Genomic DNA, 16,595 nt, shown 5'->3' with positions numbered 1-16,595 from the left:
AGCAGGCTACTTGTACCTCAGAGAAGAGGTCATTCTTCCTGCCTGAGCTGTGACATGAATGGAAGAGGATTGAAGGACAAGACAAATGAGCAAGGTCCTGTCCTCACCCTATACGTACACATTTCAAGGACTGGTCAATACAACAGTGATGAGGATCCCTACTGCTTTTCCATCTCACTAGCACAAAGCTACCAAAAACAGTAGTAACCTCACAACCTGTCCCCGAAGAAATGAGTTAACTTGATATTTCTACATGTTAAGAAGGCTAGTACCAATACACTTTCAGTTTAAATGATCATAGACCGAGAATATTAAGTGTAGGTTAAATGACAATTCATGTGACCTAAGCTAGTGTTTGCTTGTTTGTAAACCTCAGTGGTTTGATTATTACACATTAAAGGGAGAGTCATGTTGTATTATTGAAACAAAGGTGTAAACTGTTATTATCTTCGGATGATGACAGTTGGTCTACCTAAAACTCAAATAGTATTATCAATTGTTGACCTGGAATCTGTCCCTCTGTTTCTAAATCTGTGGGGATTAGTGACAGTTGATTGGCATTTCTACTTGAATTCATGGCTGATGTGTTTTTTATTGCCAATGGGAAGAGGGGATAGAGGAAGCCATTTTGAGATCTGATTATAGGTTTCCTTATAAACCCAGAGGTATCATAGATAGAAGGCCAGTTGCAATGTTTTGATTTTGTGTGATCTGTAGCCATTTGGGGGAGAGAGCAAAAATAAATGTTAAGTGGAGCTGCACCATAAGCAGAGAAAACACGAACTGTATCATTCACAGTGCAAAGGGAAGCTAACGCTCAGTTTAAAAACCAAATTTGTGAGGAACTAAATCAAGGTTGAAAGCCTCAGTTAACTGAAACTAAGAGAGAATCCCTAGAAAGCTCTTACCATGATAGATATTATTGGGAAAGAAAAATGAACAGAAGTAAAACACTTTGGAAATGCAAAACACTTTTTAATTGGTTCCAGGAGAAGTGAATGTTTACAAGACCAAATAAGGTAAAAACTGGGGTTCTGATTGTCATTAAAATTGAATGGTGACAAATCCTGTTAGTTAGCTTCCAGTATCAGTTGCCTACGAAAAGATAATAGTGTTTAGTTCATCATATTCCTATCGTTTACTCATTTGATACAAGAAGAATTTCAGAATGTGAAATCTTGCTGTGTGTCCCTCTTTCAGCTCATAACTGAAAGCTCAAATTTTGCTTTAAATCCTTATTGGTTTCTTCGGAGACTGTAACATTCCCCAGCAGCAGTGTGAGTGGGCAGTGCTGTGTGCTGGATTTATGAGCATTAGAGAACAATTCATGTCATCGCGTGTCAGAGGAGCTTTGCTTAAAATGGGCTGGAGCTTCCTCAGAGCTGTCCCCATTGCAACTGCATGCCCAGTGGACCCCTCCCACCATTACTTCCCCCTCTCTCTATCTCTTCATCCACAATCCCGCTTCCAACAATATTACAACAGCAGAGATGGAGCAGGCCAGAAGCAAATCCAACTTTTTCTGGATGTGACCAGTAAATCTGTACCAGCAGTGCACTTTGATAGACATCAGAAAGTGCACATACGTCAGCATTTCACAATGTTTAGTGTTATGGGGTATTTGTTAGCTTAACATGTCCCCTTTAAGCAGTCACTGCAGGCACAGTTTGCCATCTTATTGTTTGTTCTGGATATTGCTGCCAACTTGTCTGCAACTTGCCAAGGAAATGCAGTATTCTTACAAAACATTTTTTTTATTATTAACTCAGATTGTGAGAGGGCATGTCTACCCTTCTGTCTTTCTTGACCACAGGCCATTGCCAAGTGGCAGAAAGGTCAAGAGAGGCATTTGACAAGCAAGGACATTTTTTAGCGTTGTGCTGAACTTGTAGCCAACAGAAATCCTGTTGCTGCAGCAGTTGATAGGGTGACCCTGTTGGCTTTCTGCCTTTGGCTGAGGCCTTGGTCACATGTAGAGGCTGACCTCTTGATTCAGAACTATTTGCGGAAGGGTAAGGGGACGCCAGAGGGTCTTATCAGCTGCATGTCACATTGCCTTCCACTGAGAGGACATGGAATACCTGCTGGTGCCGTCTTGTACTGACCTTTTGCGTTCTGCTGTAAGAAAGAGTGCTGAAACCTCGTACTAACACTGGCATCACTCTGGAGTCAGGATTGAATGACCCACAGGCACTGACTTGGCTGCCTGCCTGCTGTCATAGAGATGTTTCCTCTTGCATGTGTGTGTGTGTGTGTGTGTGTGTGTGTATTTCTTACCTTCTGAGCAAAACATCTAACTCTCAGGTTATCCCCAGATCATAATTTTTTCCTGGCAGTTGGTTTAATCCAAGTAGGAGCTCAGTTTTACCCCCACTTAGATTGAGGAGAAGGAGATTATGTATAATCACCACTGTAGGGGACCTCTATTAAAGCACTGATTATTTCTATGTTATTTCTGCTCTTTGAAGATCTAGTAAGTAAAGATACTGGCCCAAACCAGAAAGTCCCAAACCCGTGCATAGTTAGTTAACTCAATTACCTTGGCAGTGGGGGTGAGACAATTCACAATTGTTGTGTGAACTGGGAAATGAAAGAAGCAACCCCTTTAAATGAGATCAAAATGGCTCCTTCTGCAAAGCAATCAAAATTGTCTGCAAAAGTTGCTGCTGGACTGACTTGCATAGAGAAAGGGAGAGACCACTTGGTGAGGACCTGTAACCTATAGGAGTGATCCACTTCAGGGCAGGAGGAGCAAGAGAGAGGTAGACACGAAATATTTCAACCTGCCTATTATTGCCAAGTGTTCAGCAGATTTTTTTCACTTAGATTCATAGAGGCATGGCGTTTTACAGCACCAAGATAGGTCCTTAGGCCTATCATATCCTTACTGGTCATCAAATACCTAACTTTGCTTAACCCAATTTCCAGCACTTGGCCTGTAGCCTTGTATGCTATGGCATTTCAAGTGTTCTTCTAAGTAATTCTGAAATGTTAAATGTGATTTCCTGGCACTACACCCTTATAGCTGTGGTACTGTTGACGACAGGTCTATTCACTGCTGTTGGTAGTGGATTAACGTAATGCATCACACAAAATCTATGTTGCACAATATTAAAGGCTGTTAACTACTTGAAGTGTGAATTTTCCTGTAGCACATTGGAACCAATACATTCAGTAAGTTATGGTTCTATCAGTTACGACTTCCTGTCAGCTGAAGAGGAGGTGTTGTCAGAGTAACTAGTGTTGCCAGAAGGTTCTTCTTCATCCAAACATGATGACAATCTTTCAATAAGTAATTCATAATTTCTTTTAGCCTAGGTTTTAATGACAATTTTATTATCAAGCTCTTAACTGTGCAGTTAACAAAATAGAATATTTCCTGCTTCTCCCTAATTTGCATATATAATTGGCTTGAATGCAATCTTTTTCATTATTCTGCCCTCTTTTCTCGCACTGCCAGGACATACTGCTAACTAGCTCTTTTTCCCACGTTCTTCACGTGTACACCTAGATTGTGAATATTAGTGGAAATTTGACTGTGTGAGGCCTCATAGCCAAACGCAATGTCCATAGTGTAGCGGTTATCACGTTCGCCTCACATGCGAAAGGTCCCCAGTTCGATCCTGGGTGGGAACATTGTGTTGCATTATTGTGAAGTTTCCAATGTCCACACAAGCTCTTTTCAGCAGAGGTTACTTCAACTAATTTGACTCACACTCACTAACTATTTAAAATATTTTGTAAATCAGAGCAAGGCACATTTCTGCCTCTTGCACATTCCTATCGCTTGGCGACAGGCAGGAAATCAGGTTGCCCCAGAGGAAATGGCACCTAACATTGACGGCCAAATCCCAAAGATTGGCTTTGGTTTGCAGGCAGTCCACATTGAGGCCCTGTGAAGTTCTGAAAAACAACACTGAGATGAACTGGTTAATATGTGTTCTTATTCAATGTACACAGGACGGGATTGACAAGAGACCTTTACAAGGCAAAATTGAAGAGGGGAAGACAGACAATGAAAGTACTGTGTTCTATTTATTTAATATTTTCTTCTCCTGTTGGTAGGATGGTAACGTTTCTCTTTAATTTAAATACGGCCTTGATCATTACCCAGAGGGATGTGGTCGTCTGCTTCTTGTTTATGGATATTTCATTCCTTTCCCAGTTTCCTTCCCTGCTGTGAAGCCAAGGAAGCTCTTGGCTGAAGAGCTGGTTTTGATTTGCACTTGGGTTTGGTCCCAGTCCTCTGGGCTTTGCATACTGCGCTCCACCCAGCCTCATCTCACAAACTAGCAAAGGAATTACACCTTTGCTCGGACCACTTTGTCGTACTCCTGCTCCCAAATAAATTATTATTCTGCTTGAACAGAAAGTTTGTTTTGTTGAATTGATCCCCAATCCTAACATTTTACAACTATGGGGCAAAGGGCTATATTCCTGTTGAGAAAAATCGTGTCTGAAATTTATGGTTTGCTGAGGCCTGGTTTGGGTTTTCAAAGCCATTATAGATTGTCGGAGGGAAGTCAGTGGTGTTTTGAAATCCTGAAAATATGTAAAATGTACTGTTCAATATCTCAGTTGACTTTTTTTCTGCCTGTAATATTGAAATGAAAGTTTTGTAAACATTACAAAAACCCAACTGCCTTCATGAGGGAGAACAGTAGTTGTGATATAAAATAAAACTGTAACTGATGTAAGAACTTACTCAAGTCAAAGTATTGTAATTGATGATTTCAGAGCATCAGAAGTTTCAAAATTAAGTGCTCCTGTGATTCATTAATAATTAGAGACAAAAAGGGCATTCTCCTTTTTACGTTAGAATTTCTCACCCACACCAACCATAACAAACCTCGACTCACTATAGAACTATGCTCCTGTTAATACTCAAGCAGCATAAAACATGCAATTCTGAAGAAGAGTCTCTGGACCCAAAACATGAACTCTGCTTTTTCTCTGCACAGGTGCTGCCAGACCTGAGTTTTTTCAGCAATTTCTGTTCTTGAGTTTGTGCTTTTTTGCAATTTCTGGGTCCTCTGAAAGAGCTTGTTTGACTCTGAAACGTATGAGTGCTGCTTTTAGCCTCTTGTCCCATTCCAATTGTGTGGAATTAATTTAAATAGGCAATAAGAAATGCCATCCTTTCTAACTGCTTTCTTCTGGCCTGGAGCTGGGAATGTACAAGCATTTGCTAACTTGCAGACGTCATCAACAGTAAACCTTTAATTGACCTTAGCATTTACAGCAATCAGCCTTTCTGGCCTTAAAGAGAGATAGCACATCTCAAAAACAGCCCCACCTTAGTAACAATGCTACATTGGGAGTTACTACCCTCCTTAGAAAACGCACTTTTGTCTGACTTGTCATTAGCAATGGCACAGGATCTCAACTAGTTTAGGGGTAGAAGTCCAGTGAGTTATGTAAGGCGCACTTTTTCCCTTGAAAACTACGTACTAAAATTTATTTAAACCTTTTGTATATGACTCGTTTGTATTGCTTTGATGTACAGTTAAGTAAAATTCCACTGTCCTGTAACATTGTTACCTGAATTGTATCTGTATGTAAATCATGAGCGAAAGTTTGCAAGGAATGTGTCTCCCAACAAATTAGAATAAGTTGAGTGATGTGGAACAATGATGAAAGGTTTAAGCTTGCCTGGAGCACTTCTTGAAGTTTGGACACGTTAGTTATCAATAATTTATTAATTCCGGATGTTGCGGACAACAATTTGCTTTTAATCATTGTTTTCTTTTGTTGTTGCGCTGAAGTTGCAAATAGCAGTAAGTGCGGAGAGCACTGGAGGTTGAATTGTCAAAACTGGCTCAGATGTAGGCAAGTTATAGCATGCTGAACAGAAAAACAATTAGTTTAAAAGAAGAAGTATCAGTTTAGCAAGAAAAATCAATGATGTGTCAACTGCTTATGAACGGTTAGGTGGTGAGGGGCAAATGATATTTATTTTATAAATAACATTTCAATGACTATCTTTGAATGGTTTTGAAATGATTATTCATAAACTCACTACTTTTATGAAATAGCTGTGAAATGCTGTGGCCTGGAATTCTGAGTTGCTCCTGCTCTGTTGTTGGAATGTTTATGGGGGAGGTTGTGAAGGGGACCTTCATTTCTCCTTTTTGCTTCCCAGTTGGCTCCCCATAGGTTGCTTTTTTGCCAAAAGATTTTATTGGCCTTTATGTAGAATTGGTACTGGCCCTGGTGAATGTTGGTATTTCAAGCCATTAACATAACTCCAATCCATCCCTGACACAGACTTGCACCTTGGCTTAGTATAGCATCAGTAAAGAGGGGAGGAAAATGGATAATAACTGTGGGCTGGGAAAGCTCAGCAGCTGCATACCTGGTTGTGTGCCTCTTTATGTAATTGTTTTTATCCTTTGGTGTGCAGTTAGACAGCCTCAGGGCCTCCGATCCGAACACGATCCTGATGGAAAATTCAAGTGCCAGCATTCTGTCTGGGTAGTCTTGGCCTTATATAAACAGGAAATAGGTCAGAAGGCCAGGAATCTTCCTTACCGCCAGCCCCCAAACCCTGGCCTCTTTTCCACTTTACTCAGTTGCAAATATATCGGGCTGGTGCATGCGCCCTGGCTGTGGGGAACCACTCTGGGAATCCTGGGCACAGTGTAAAAGCAGCAAAGATGTGCCAAGTGGGTCTCCAATGACCTTTGTGCTTTGGAAATGGTTATAGTGAGGAGAGTGGGGCACAATGTTGTGAAAATCTGCCTTTGGGGTTTTGAAAGCCTGTGGCAGAATAAGAAGAGTTAAGGGACCCCCTTGCTGTGCAGGATATTTTGGAAGGAATTTGTCTGCTTGCTCTGTGCCACTGCTCTGATGTGATTACTCCTGGAAAAGAGCAGGAGGGGAAATTGACATCACGGGCATGCTTGACTCCACGCAGTCATTCCAGATTGTCACGTAACTTGTTACTTCCTATAATATTTGTCAGATCTTGTGCAAGGGTTTCAGTAATTACTGAATATTTCTTGTTGCTTTGTCATTTGAAGTGACAAAAAGCCTTGTTTAATTGTCCTATGTTGAGATTCGGAGGTTGAAATTAATCGTACATCAGTAGTACAGAATGGCTGATTATTCGCTATGGCTGACCACTGAGGTTCAGAGAACGACAGGTCAAACTCTATGTTTGGAGACTTGTTGCGTAGTTCCACAGTGGCTTTCACTTTATTCAATATTTAAAACCTTGGCAATATTTTACAAGTCAATGGAAAATTGGTGTAGTGTAAAACCAGCTGCTAATGCTGCTGTGTGCTGCTCACTGTTCTCACCTCCATGATCTTAAAAGGCCCAGTGCCAATTCTTGGACCCTGGGTTCAATTGTCAGGGCCCTTATACACTGTGATCACCAATGGTGATTGCTGCTTAGGTATTCTAGTACTACAATAATAGAGCAGCAAGCTGGCCACTTCACTGGGCTTAAAATGTTGCTGCGCGCAGAACCCTGAGCCCCCACCCTGGAGCCTGTCATTTGTGTTAGTAAGTGCAGGAAACCTTTATCAATTTTGTGTTCTGGAGTCTGGTGTAGCTCTTCTGTGCATCGACCTTGAACTTCTGCTTGGGGTTGTTAAAAGTATTGCAGTCATCATTACACGTTCCCTCTCAGCTTTGATTTTATCAATAGAAGTACTCTTCTGCTAGGACTGCTGACCTTCCCTTTTCTGAATTCGTTTACCAGACACTGAAATGAAAACTCATAGTTGGTTTTTCCTGATGGGGTTTAACTTTGTTGGTTCGGTTCTGCATATCATTTAAATTTTCTAAAATATATCTGAGTCCCGTTGGTGTACACAAGAATGAACCAGTTACATAATACATTTCTCTATTCCTCGTTTGCACTCTCTTTCTTTTCAGGTTTCTTTGCTATTTCCTCAATTAGATTACATTGACATACTAACATCCTACAAGGCTGATGCTATTCCGGTTTCAGACGAGCCAAAACACTCAGCCTGAGTCACGCATTGTGTTCCTCTCGTCTGCTGCTGGTTAAAAGTTCTGGTGGGTGGGGTGCTGTCATTAATGTCATCATTTACTTTGAGTTAATGGCAAGGAAACAGCTGGCATTTTGTCAAGTAGGCTGAACAAGGTCTCGATGGGGAGGTTTGTTTTTGGAGAGGATATATTTCTTGCCCTGCTTAAACTCCCAATGTTGTCTACGAATGGGTTCAAACAGATCACAAACACTACCTCAGTAACAGAAGGGGAAACAGAATGTATCCCAGCATCCCCTGCAGTAATTCAGAGAGTCATGAAAAGTCAAGTGAAACCGTCAGAGCAATAGCAACTGAAGACTTCTCCAGTTGGAAAGTGACATATGGTTAGGAATTCTTGAGATGAAAGATTGGGATAAACTCAATCAGTTAGTAAACTCTTGCAAGGATGTGATGATCTGATGAGTGGCATTTTTTTGAAGTGCAGGAAAGAGTGATGTGTTCTGGGCCTAGCTCAGTTTTGGAACCTCTGGCATGATCCTCTTGTTGTACTGGCTGAGGTGTGGGAAATCAGACCTGAGCTATAAACCAAGGAGCAGATCAAGTGCACGGTGGTGTGTCGATGATATTCTGATGCACAACTGTGACAGCAGCCCCTCAATCTCAATGACAGTGGACCCAGGTCCTAAAGATCTAGACCAGGAATCTGTAAGAGTAAAGAGGGAGGCAGGAAGGTGTGCGAAGTGGTTGTCAATCTGGAATTTACTTACTGAGATTTTTAATTGAAAGGTGTGCTGTGACACGTCCTGAGTAGGATGGATCAGTATGTACGATTGGTGGATCTGCTGAGCTCAGTGCCCAGCTGGAGAAGAAGTTCAGTGTAGTTGTGGAAATATTCTAAAGATTGTGTGGCACAAACCAGTGATTCCTTTTTTGGTTTCTGGGCAGCTTTGGCACAGGGGACATGGTCTAGATTAGAGTGGTGCTGGAAAAGCACAGCAATTCAGGCAGCATCTGAGGAATGCTTTTTCAGCACCACTCTAATCTAGACTCTGGTTTCCAGCATCTGCAAAGTCATTGTTTTTACCTACAGGGGACATGGTGAAAAGTTCCCTGATAGACTTGATACACTGAGAAGCAGGAGAATTTAAATTCAACTAAAGGATCTGAAATGGGATGTTGAGATAGAGGTGGACACCTGAGGGACGGAGCAACTGGTCTGGTAGCTGCTTTGACATGGATTCATCTCACTTTTCCACCTTCCCACCAGAAACTTCTCTCCAAGAGCTCACCACATTGCCCTTTGAATTGCTATACTGTCCGATTTGCTGGTAACTTATTCTGCAGTCTTGAATATAAAGATTCCACTTGCATACCCTTCTGCCCTTCCAAAAACACCTAAACTTGTTCAGCTGCTTGTACGACTTGGCAGTATGAAAACTTTCTGCCACATTTTACTGAACGAACAATGCAGCCAGCATTATCAGCAAACAGTCCAATGGGAAGCACAGTGAAATGTCCTGAGGGATATAACAAGGTTTCAGATAAACAGAAGATCTTTATTTCTTAGTTCTGGATCTTTTAATTTTTAACTGGTGTCCCTGGTGCTTGAACCCTTTTGCGAAAGTGGAAAATATGTAATGAATCCATTGGCTGAATAATGTTGAAAACATTATATAATGTCAATTAACTTGTTGTTTGAAATGAATTTGACGGAACTTCTTCTTTATCCCAAATTTCTAATTTTGATAAATCACATCTCCTACATATTTTAAGGTTCGGAGAGCCACTGAAATAATGATCAAAAAGCAGTAGGGGAGGCTCCAGCCAGACTGAGGGAGAATAAAGCTGTGCTTTCGTCCTTCAGACTGACCTGCTGAGCTTTCATTTCAGCTTGTACAGTACAGACAGTTGTCTGTTCTTACTTCGCAATCTGCTATTTGGGTCAGAATAGCTCAGAGAGTGTATACAGCAGGGGTGGATTGGGGGTGGAGGTGGGTGGGGATCTGGCAGTGGGGTTGGAGATTGACTAATTTGTTTGCAAATTAACACCCTTTTAAAAGTAGGAGAATGCCAGCAGTGGGTGATCTGTATCACGAGCAGCAACCTCCGTCTGTCTATGTGGTGCGTCTGGGAAGAAAAAGCCTTGTGATCAGGAATAGAAATGATTTGATTATAAAGCCAGACAGAAGTAATCATTAACTTCTCCAGGCTGCTGTCTGTCTCCAGTCTGCCGGATGGTGTTGTTTTCCCCTTTGGATGCCACGGGGACACAGTCTGCAGGTTGTTAAAAACTGTAAAGTTGGCCAATGGTTGGAGAGTTTGAAGGGGCAGGGAATGGGAGGTGGGGGGAGGATGGGGAAAAGGAGAATTTGGAATCTACAGAATTTCCTGGCCTTTACAACCACAACAGTTTTCAATAAAAGTGTGACGTTGGGTATGCGATATATTTATGCAATGTTCACTTCAGCTATGATAACAGCACACAATTACAGATTTTATACTGTGTTTATGAAACATTTATACCCTACTTCTATTGTAGACTGCATATAATTTATCAGGAAAAGTGCTTTTAATAGAATTGTACATCGATCTATATAAGCCACAGTGCCATTTTCAAATAGTTGGGCTGTTGATATTAGTGAAAGCCCATTGACTGAATTATATCATCCCTAACAAAAGGAACTTCGGTTGGGACAGGAGTGAGGGGTTGGGCTTCCAGATTACATTGTAGAATTGGGTCTCCAGTATAAAAAATGAAATATTATAGAAGAAAGACTTGCAGAAAATTCCACAACCAGCAAAGAGCTAATAGCAAATACCACCACAGTGAAGGTAAAACAGCATTCGTATGAGAGGAGAATGCTGATTGTTTTGCAGCTGGACCCTGATTGGTGGACGTGTTCCCATGGCGAACGCACCAGTTAACAAATAATGACAGTTAACTGCCTAACTTTGCTTAAATTTTAAGCAAGACCATTTGATTCAGATTTGTCAAGTCATTGCCCTGAGAAATGAACCTGAAAATTGCTGCCACCTATTTTGTTAGATTGAAACAGGCACAGTGAGTGTGCATGTTCCTTCTGTTGGCAAAGGAAAGAGCCCTTTTGTATTAATATGTGTAGCGTCCAGTGCACACAAACCCAACTGACAATCCTAAATCAATTGTCAAGATAATCAACTGTACCATCTGGAATATGCAGCACACATTGTCCAGTCATCTAATGTTGGACACTGTGAGTTTTGCAAGGGTGGGTTGGTTGGCCGAAGGGATATGTTGTTTGTTTAATACAATCCACCAGGTTTTGGAACATGTGGCCAACATACCGGACAACACACCAAATTCAAACAACAAATTGCTCATTTGTGTAAATAGACAGAACACCGTTTTGGCTTGATGGTAATGTCCTGTTAGTGGCAAACACCATACTCTATGGTAACACCTTTATCAAAGTACATGCCAACCACTCCGCACTCCCCTCTCATGTAGTGTAAATGTTATTTTCTCTTTACTTTGTATCGCTTCATCCCTTTGAGTTCAAGATGAAAAGCTTCACCAAAACGTATACTTTCTTTGGTAATCCTAAGTTCTCTAGTACCAGACAACTATTGGTAAAATAAATGTTTTTGTGATGTTAATATACAGAGAAATTTTGATTTTTATTGGTTAAATATCATCTAAAATCATGCAATTGGCCTGTTGTTGTTGTGGAGAGTGTACTGGCGTTTTGGCACATGCTATACGTACAATTATAAATCAAGGCCCTTTATGATACCCAGCGAATTATCTAGGTGTACAATCTTGGAAAAGACAAAAAGCTACCACCAAGAACACTAGCTGCAGACACACATTCCCAAATAAGGAAGAATCCGTTCTACTGAAGGCCTTGAACTGGTTACAAAGCGGGTGCTAACATAGATGTTCAGTTAAAACCAGTGAGCACTAAAATGATCGCATGCTCAAAACTGAAATGATTACCAGTCTTTTCCCTTTCTGTGTGACTTCTCTTCGGTCCATTTCAATTACCTCATCTACTCTCACGGAACGCAATAATATTTGGCTGTAGAAGATGTTTTTTAAAAAAAATCATACGTTGGTTATTTATTTTTCATTGCCCCTCCCCTTTAATATTTTACATGCTTGAGACATATCAATGGATTCAGTCATTGAAACTTGGCAGAAAGGCTTTTCCCATCTCCATGCTTGGTTATGATTTTAAAAAATCATGTATGAATTGGAGAGAGGTACTGATTATGTTTTTCACATGTAGTTGAATCAAGCTGGGTTATGGTATCACAATCCCTCATGTGAAGGCTTTATTACCATGTGATAGAAAGCCAATTGTTCTTTTCTATATAGGGTTCTGTTCCATAGATGTATCTCTGCCTTCCCAGCCCAGTAAAAACTGTTCTTTGAGTTTTCTTGTATGTTGCACTTCTATAACAAGTGAAGGTTTATCTAAGACCTCTTCACATCTCCCAAGTGTTTATTTACCATACCATGAACTGCTTTGGAATGCAGTGATGTTAGCATTATTACATTTCTAATACATTTATTTTTACGAAAAACAAATGATTTTTGTCTTTGCCATAAGTCTGTTATGGGAACAGCAGTCATGCACCCCGCCACCCATCTCAATACCTTTTGCCATTTTGTTGGCAACAGCAGAGGATTTAAAATGTTTAATCTTGCCTCCTGCCCTGCCTCAGTTAGCAATAGTTGTCTGGTATTTTAATGAAGGCTTTAACCCATTTCAAATTAATGGATTGTTGCCTGAGTTAAAGTTGGGGAGGAGATGGGAGTTCTATTTAGTCACACTATTCAGATGCTAATATCGGCAACAGTAATTTCTAGGTTCAAATGCTTAACTGGAATATATCTCAGTTAATCTGTTAGCTCTAAAGAGCAAAGGAACACCCTTGCCAAAGAGGCTGAAGGTATTTGTCTGAGAGCCTTTTATATAACAGGGCTGGGTTAATACCATGATGGTAGAACTGACAGCTGCAGACAAATATCCTGTAACATAGAACATAATAGTTAGTGATAAAAGAAATGTATTCAAAATATTTACATCTTACTTTCCTCTTAATCTGGTACCACCCTTCCTCACTCTCAGTTGGCACTGTCACGCAGTGAATGCTGGTTGCCCCCAGTGCCATGTCCAGAAGGGGCCATTTTTTAACCTTTGAACTGTTAAACATTGATTATTTAGTAGGCAATTTGACTATTAAGAGCACTACAGGGCTGCCTGATCTTGCTTATACATCATTCACACAGCTCCGTCTTTCTCTGCTACAGTGTGATCAAGAGCTGCTTCCTGGCTGAGACGTGTGAGAGCATTTTATTTATTTTGTTCACTGTCAGTTTCTATTAGATAAGTAGTCAGGTATAATTGTCATCTTTGGCACAATAATTTTAAAGTGTGCAAAATGTATTTGCATGAAAATTATGGATGGCTCCTTCACTAAATTTATGCCTATATCTTTAATTGCACAAAATAATTATCTATATTTACCGTATAATATAAGGAAAAAAAATGGGACAAGAAGACTCCTAAGACAATTATACTCTGTCTGGAAATAAATTGTCTCAAACTGTAAATCCCCCACCCTCCCTTTAAGGGTTTAACTTACTTGAGTGAAGTGTGTGCAGCAGTTGCCCTGAGGACAGAGTTGCACTCTGTAATTTGCATGGCTGATGAGTAGCATACGCCTATGGATAAAGAATGTGAGCAGGAAGCAGCAATCAGCTGTCTGCCTCATTCACTGCAGACAGGCTCTTGCAGACAAAAGGAGCAGTGCCTGCTTTCTTTCCCCTTGTTTTATTGTTCCAGCTCCAGCCCCCAGCTCTTGAAATGAATGAGCGGGCTCTCGCAGTCAGGCATGCAGAATGACCTTTGTGTGGTTCCTCTCTTTTATTGATAGTGCTTAACAAAGTGCAACCAACCCCCACCAACCCCTCCCAGCTTTATATGTTACCTGATAATATTAGCAGGTCCCATGAAGCAGGTCAGAGTCAATAGAAATAAAATATCTTGCTGTTTTAAGTTTTGAAGCAAGCTGTTGACCAGACCTTTGGCACTGCAAAATAAGCTGAGCATGCTCTGTCCTCTCCTACCTCCACAGTTTCCATTCTGCGAGACTGTTCCCACTTTTACCCAGTAGTCTACTTGAAGTGGAACCAAAATACTCCATTTACAGTTATGTTATGGAACAAGGGAGGCCAGGTGCCAAGTGGTATGGTGTGGTACAGTGCAATATGTCCACCTGGTGTCAGGGTTGGGCTGGTGTTGGCTGACCAGTACCAACCCTATCTACCAATCATTCAAATACACCCCACAGGGTCTTGCTTGAGAACTCGCTCAAAAAGATCCTTGTTTGTTTGCCTTAAAGTGATAGTCAGCACGGCTTTGTCTGCGGGAAATCATGTCTCATGAACTTGATTGAGTTTTTTGAAGAAGTAACAAAGAGGATTGATGAGGGCAGAGCAGTAGATGTAATCTGTATAGACTTCAGTAAGGCATTCAACAAGGTTCCCCATGGGAGACTGATCAGCAAGGTAAGATCTCATGGAATACAGCAGGAACTAACCATTTAGATACACAACTGGCTCAAAGATAGAAGACAGAGGCTGGTGGTGGAGGGTTGTTTTTCAGACTGGAGACCTGTGACCAGTGGTGTGCCACAAGGATCAGTGCTGGGTCCACTGGTTTTCGTCATTTATGTAAATGATTTGGATGTGAGCACAAGAGGTATAGTTAGTAAGTTTGCAGATGACACCAAAGTTGGAGACAGCAAAGAAGGTTACCTCAGATTACAATGGGATCCTGATCAGATGGGCCAATGGGCTGAAAAGTGGCAGATGGAGTTTAATATAGATAAATCTGAGGTGCTGCATTTTGGAAAAGCAAATCTTAGCAGGACTTATACACTTGATGGTAAGGTCCTAGGGATGTTGCTGAACAAAGAGACCTTGGAGTGCAGGTTCATAGCTTTTTGAAAGTTGAGTTGCAGATAGATAGGATAGTGAAGAAGCCGTTTGGTATGCTTTCTTTTATTGGTCAGAGAATTGAGTATAGGAATTGGGAGGTCATGTTGCAGCTGTACAGGACATTGCTTAGGCCACTTTTGGAAAATTGCATGGAATCCTAGTCTCCTTCCTATCGGAAAGATGTTGTGAAACTTGAAAGGGTTCAGAAAAGATTTACAAGGATGTTGCCAGTGCTGGAGGATTTGAGCTATAGGGAGAGGCTGAACAGGCTGGGCCTGTTTTCCCTGGAGCGTTGGAGGCTGAGGGGTGAACTTTAAAGAGGTTTATAAAATCATGAGGGGCATGGTTAGGATAAATAGGCAAGGTCTTTTCCCTGGGGTGGGGGAGTCCAGAACTAGAGGACATAGGTTTAGGGTGAGAGAGGAAAGATTTAAAAGTCACTAAGGTGCAACATTTTCACATAGGGTGGTGCCGTTATGGAATGAGCTGCTGGAGGGAGTGGTGGAGGCTGATGTAATTATAGCATTTAATATGAATCTGGAGGATATATGAATAGGAAGGGTTTAAGGGATGTGGGCCAAGTGCTGGCAAATGGGACTAGATTAGGGTGGGATATCTAGTCAGCATGGACAAGTTGGACCGAAAGGTTTGCTTCCATGCTGTGCATCTCTGACTCTATGACTCACAGGATATATAGACATTTATTTGCTCCCTTCTCTGAAAGTTACAATTTACACTCAGCTATGATCTGTAAGACAAGAAGCAGGAGTAGGCCATTCAGCCCATCAAATGTTTTCTGCTATTCATTGAGATCAAGACTGGTTTGATAATCCACAATTCCACTTTCTTACCTTGTCCTTATAACCTTTGATTCCCACACAGAGTTAAAAATCTATCTAACTCCCCTTGAAGATACATAATGGCCCAGTCTGGGTAGCTGTTTGTGGTAAAGATTTCCACAGATTCACTATGCTCAGGGTAGAAATTCTTCCTCATCTGTGTCTTAAATGTGCGACCCCTTATTCTGAGATGATGCCCTGTTGTCCTAACACACCCACACACAGGGGGAAAAGAAATCTCTCTGCATCTAGCCTGTCAAGTCCCCTAAGAACCTTGTGTGTTTCAATAAAGTCTATTCTCAGTCTAAGCTCCCAACAGTACAGAAAGCTTGCTTGGGCCACTGTGTCAGTGTGAGCCTGGTTAGTATCAGGATGCTGCATATATCCTTTAGCGTATGGTACTGACACTAAACCAATCCCAAGACTGTTGGCTGAGGAATTCAGGAAGGTAAAGGTGGGTATTACCATTAGAAGAGATGCGGGGAGGGGGGGGAGGCTGTTTTTTTTTAAATCCTTCCCCATTTGAGAGAAGGAGACAGGAGGTGAATCAAAGTGGGGCCCACTGACTGGGATTTACTGGGCCACGATCTAACTTGGCTCATCCCTTTGTGTCTCAGTTTCCCTCTGAGTGAGAATTGAAATAATAATTATGTGGAACTCTGCTGCTCTGAAGTGTATGCTGAAGAGTTTAAACCTCAGACTCCTACCACAGCAGGAGGAGAGAGAGCGGGAGTTATTTTTACAATCCAGCACACAGGGTGGTTTGGACTGCCACTTTAAGAACCATAGCTCAGTTCATCTGGG

General features: G+C 41.3%; 1 protein-coding gene and 1 non-coding gene across 2 annotated transcripts in view; both read left to right on the top strand.

Moving 5' to 3' along the window:
• Positions 1 to 16,595, top strand: part of smad7 (SMAD family member 7) — a 44,862-nt gene that overhangs the window by 23,829 nt on the left and 4,438 nt on the right. The gene's annotated exons all lie outside the window — the stretch shown is intronic.
• On the top strand, positions 3,566 to 3,636 carry trnav-cac (transfer RNA valine (anticodon CAC)). Its single transcript has one exon. It is a non-coding gene; the product is annotated as a tRNA-Val (tRNA).

This window comes from Hemiscyllium ocellatum, chromosome 1 (assembly GCF_020745735.1).
Source record: "Hemiscyllium ocellatum isolate sHemOce1 chromosome 1, sHemOce1.pat.X.cur, whole genome shotgun sequence".
In the NCBI taxonomy this organism is placed as follows: domain Eukaryota; kingdom Metazoa; phylum Chordata; class Chondrichthyes; order Orectolobiformes; family Hemiscylliidae; genus Hemiscyllium; species Hemiscyllium ocellatum.
This window is presented reverse-complemented; position numbering and strand designations above follow the sequence as displayed.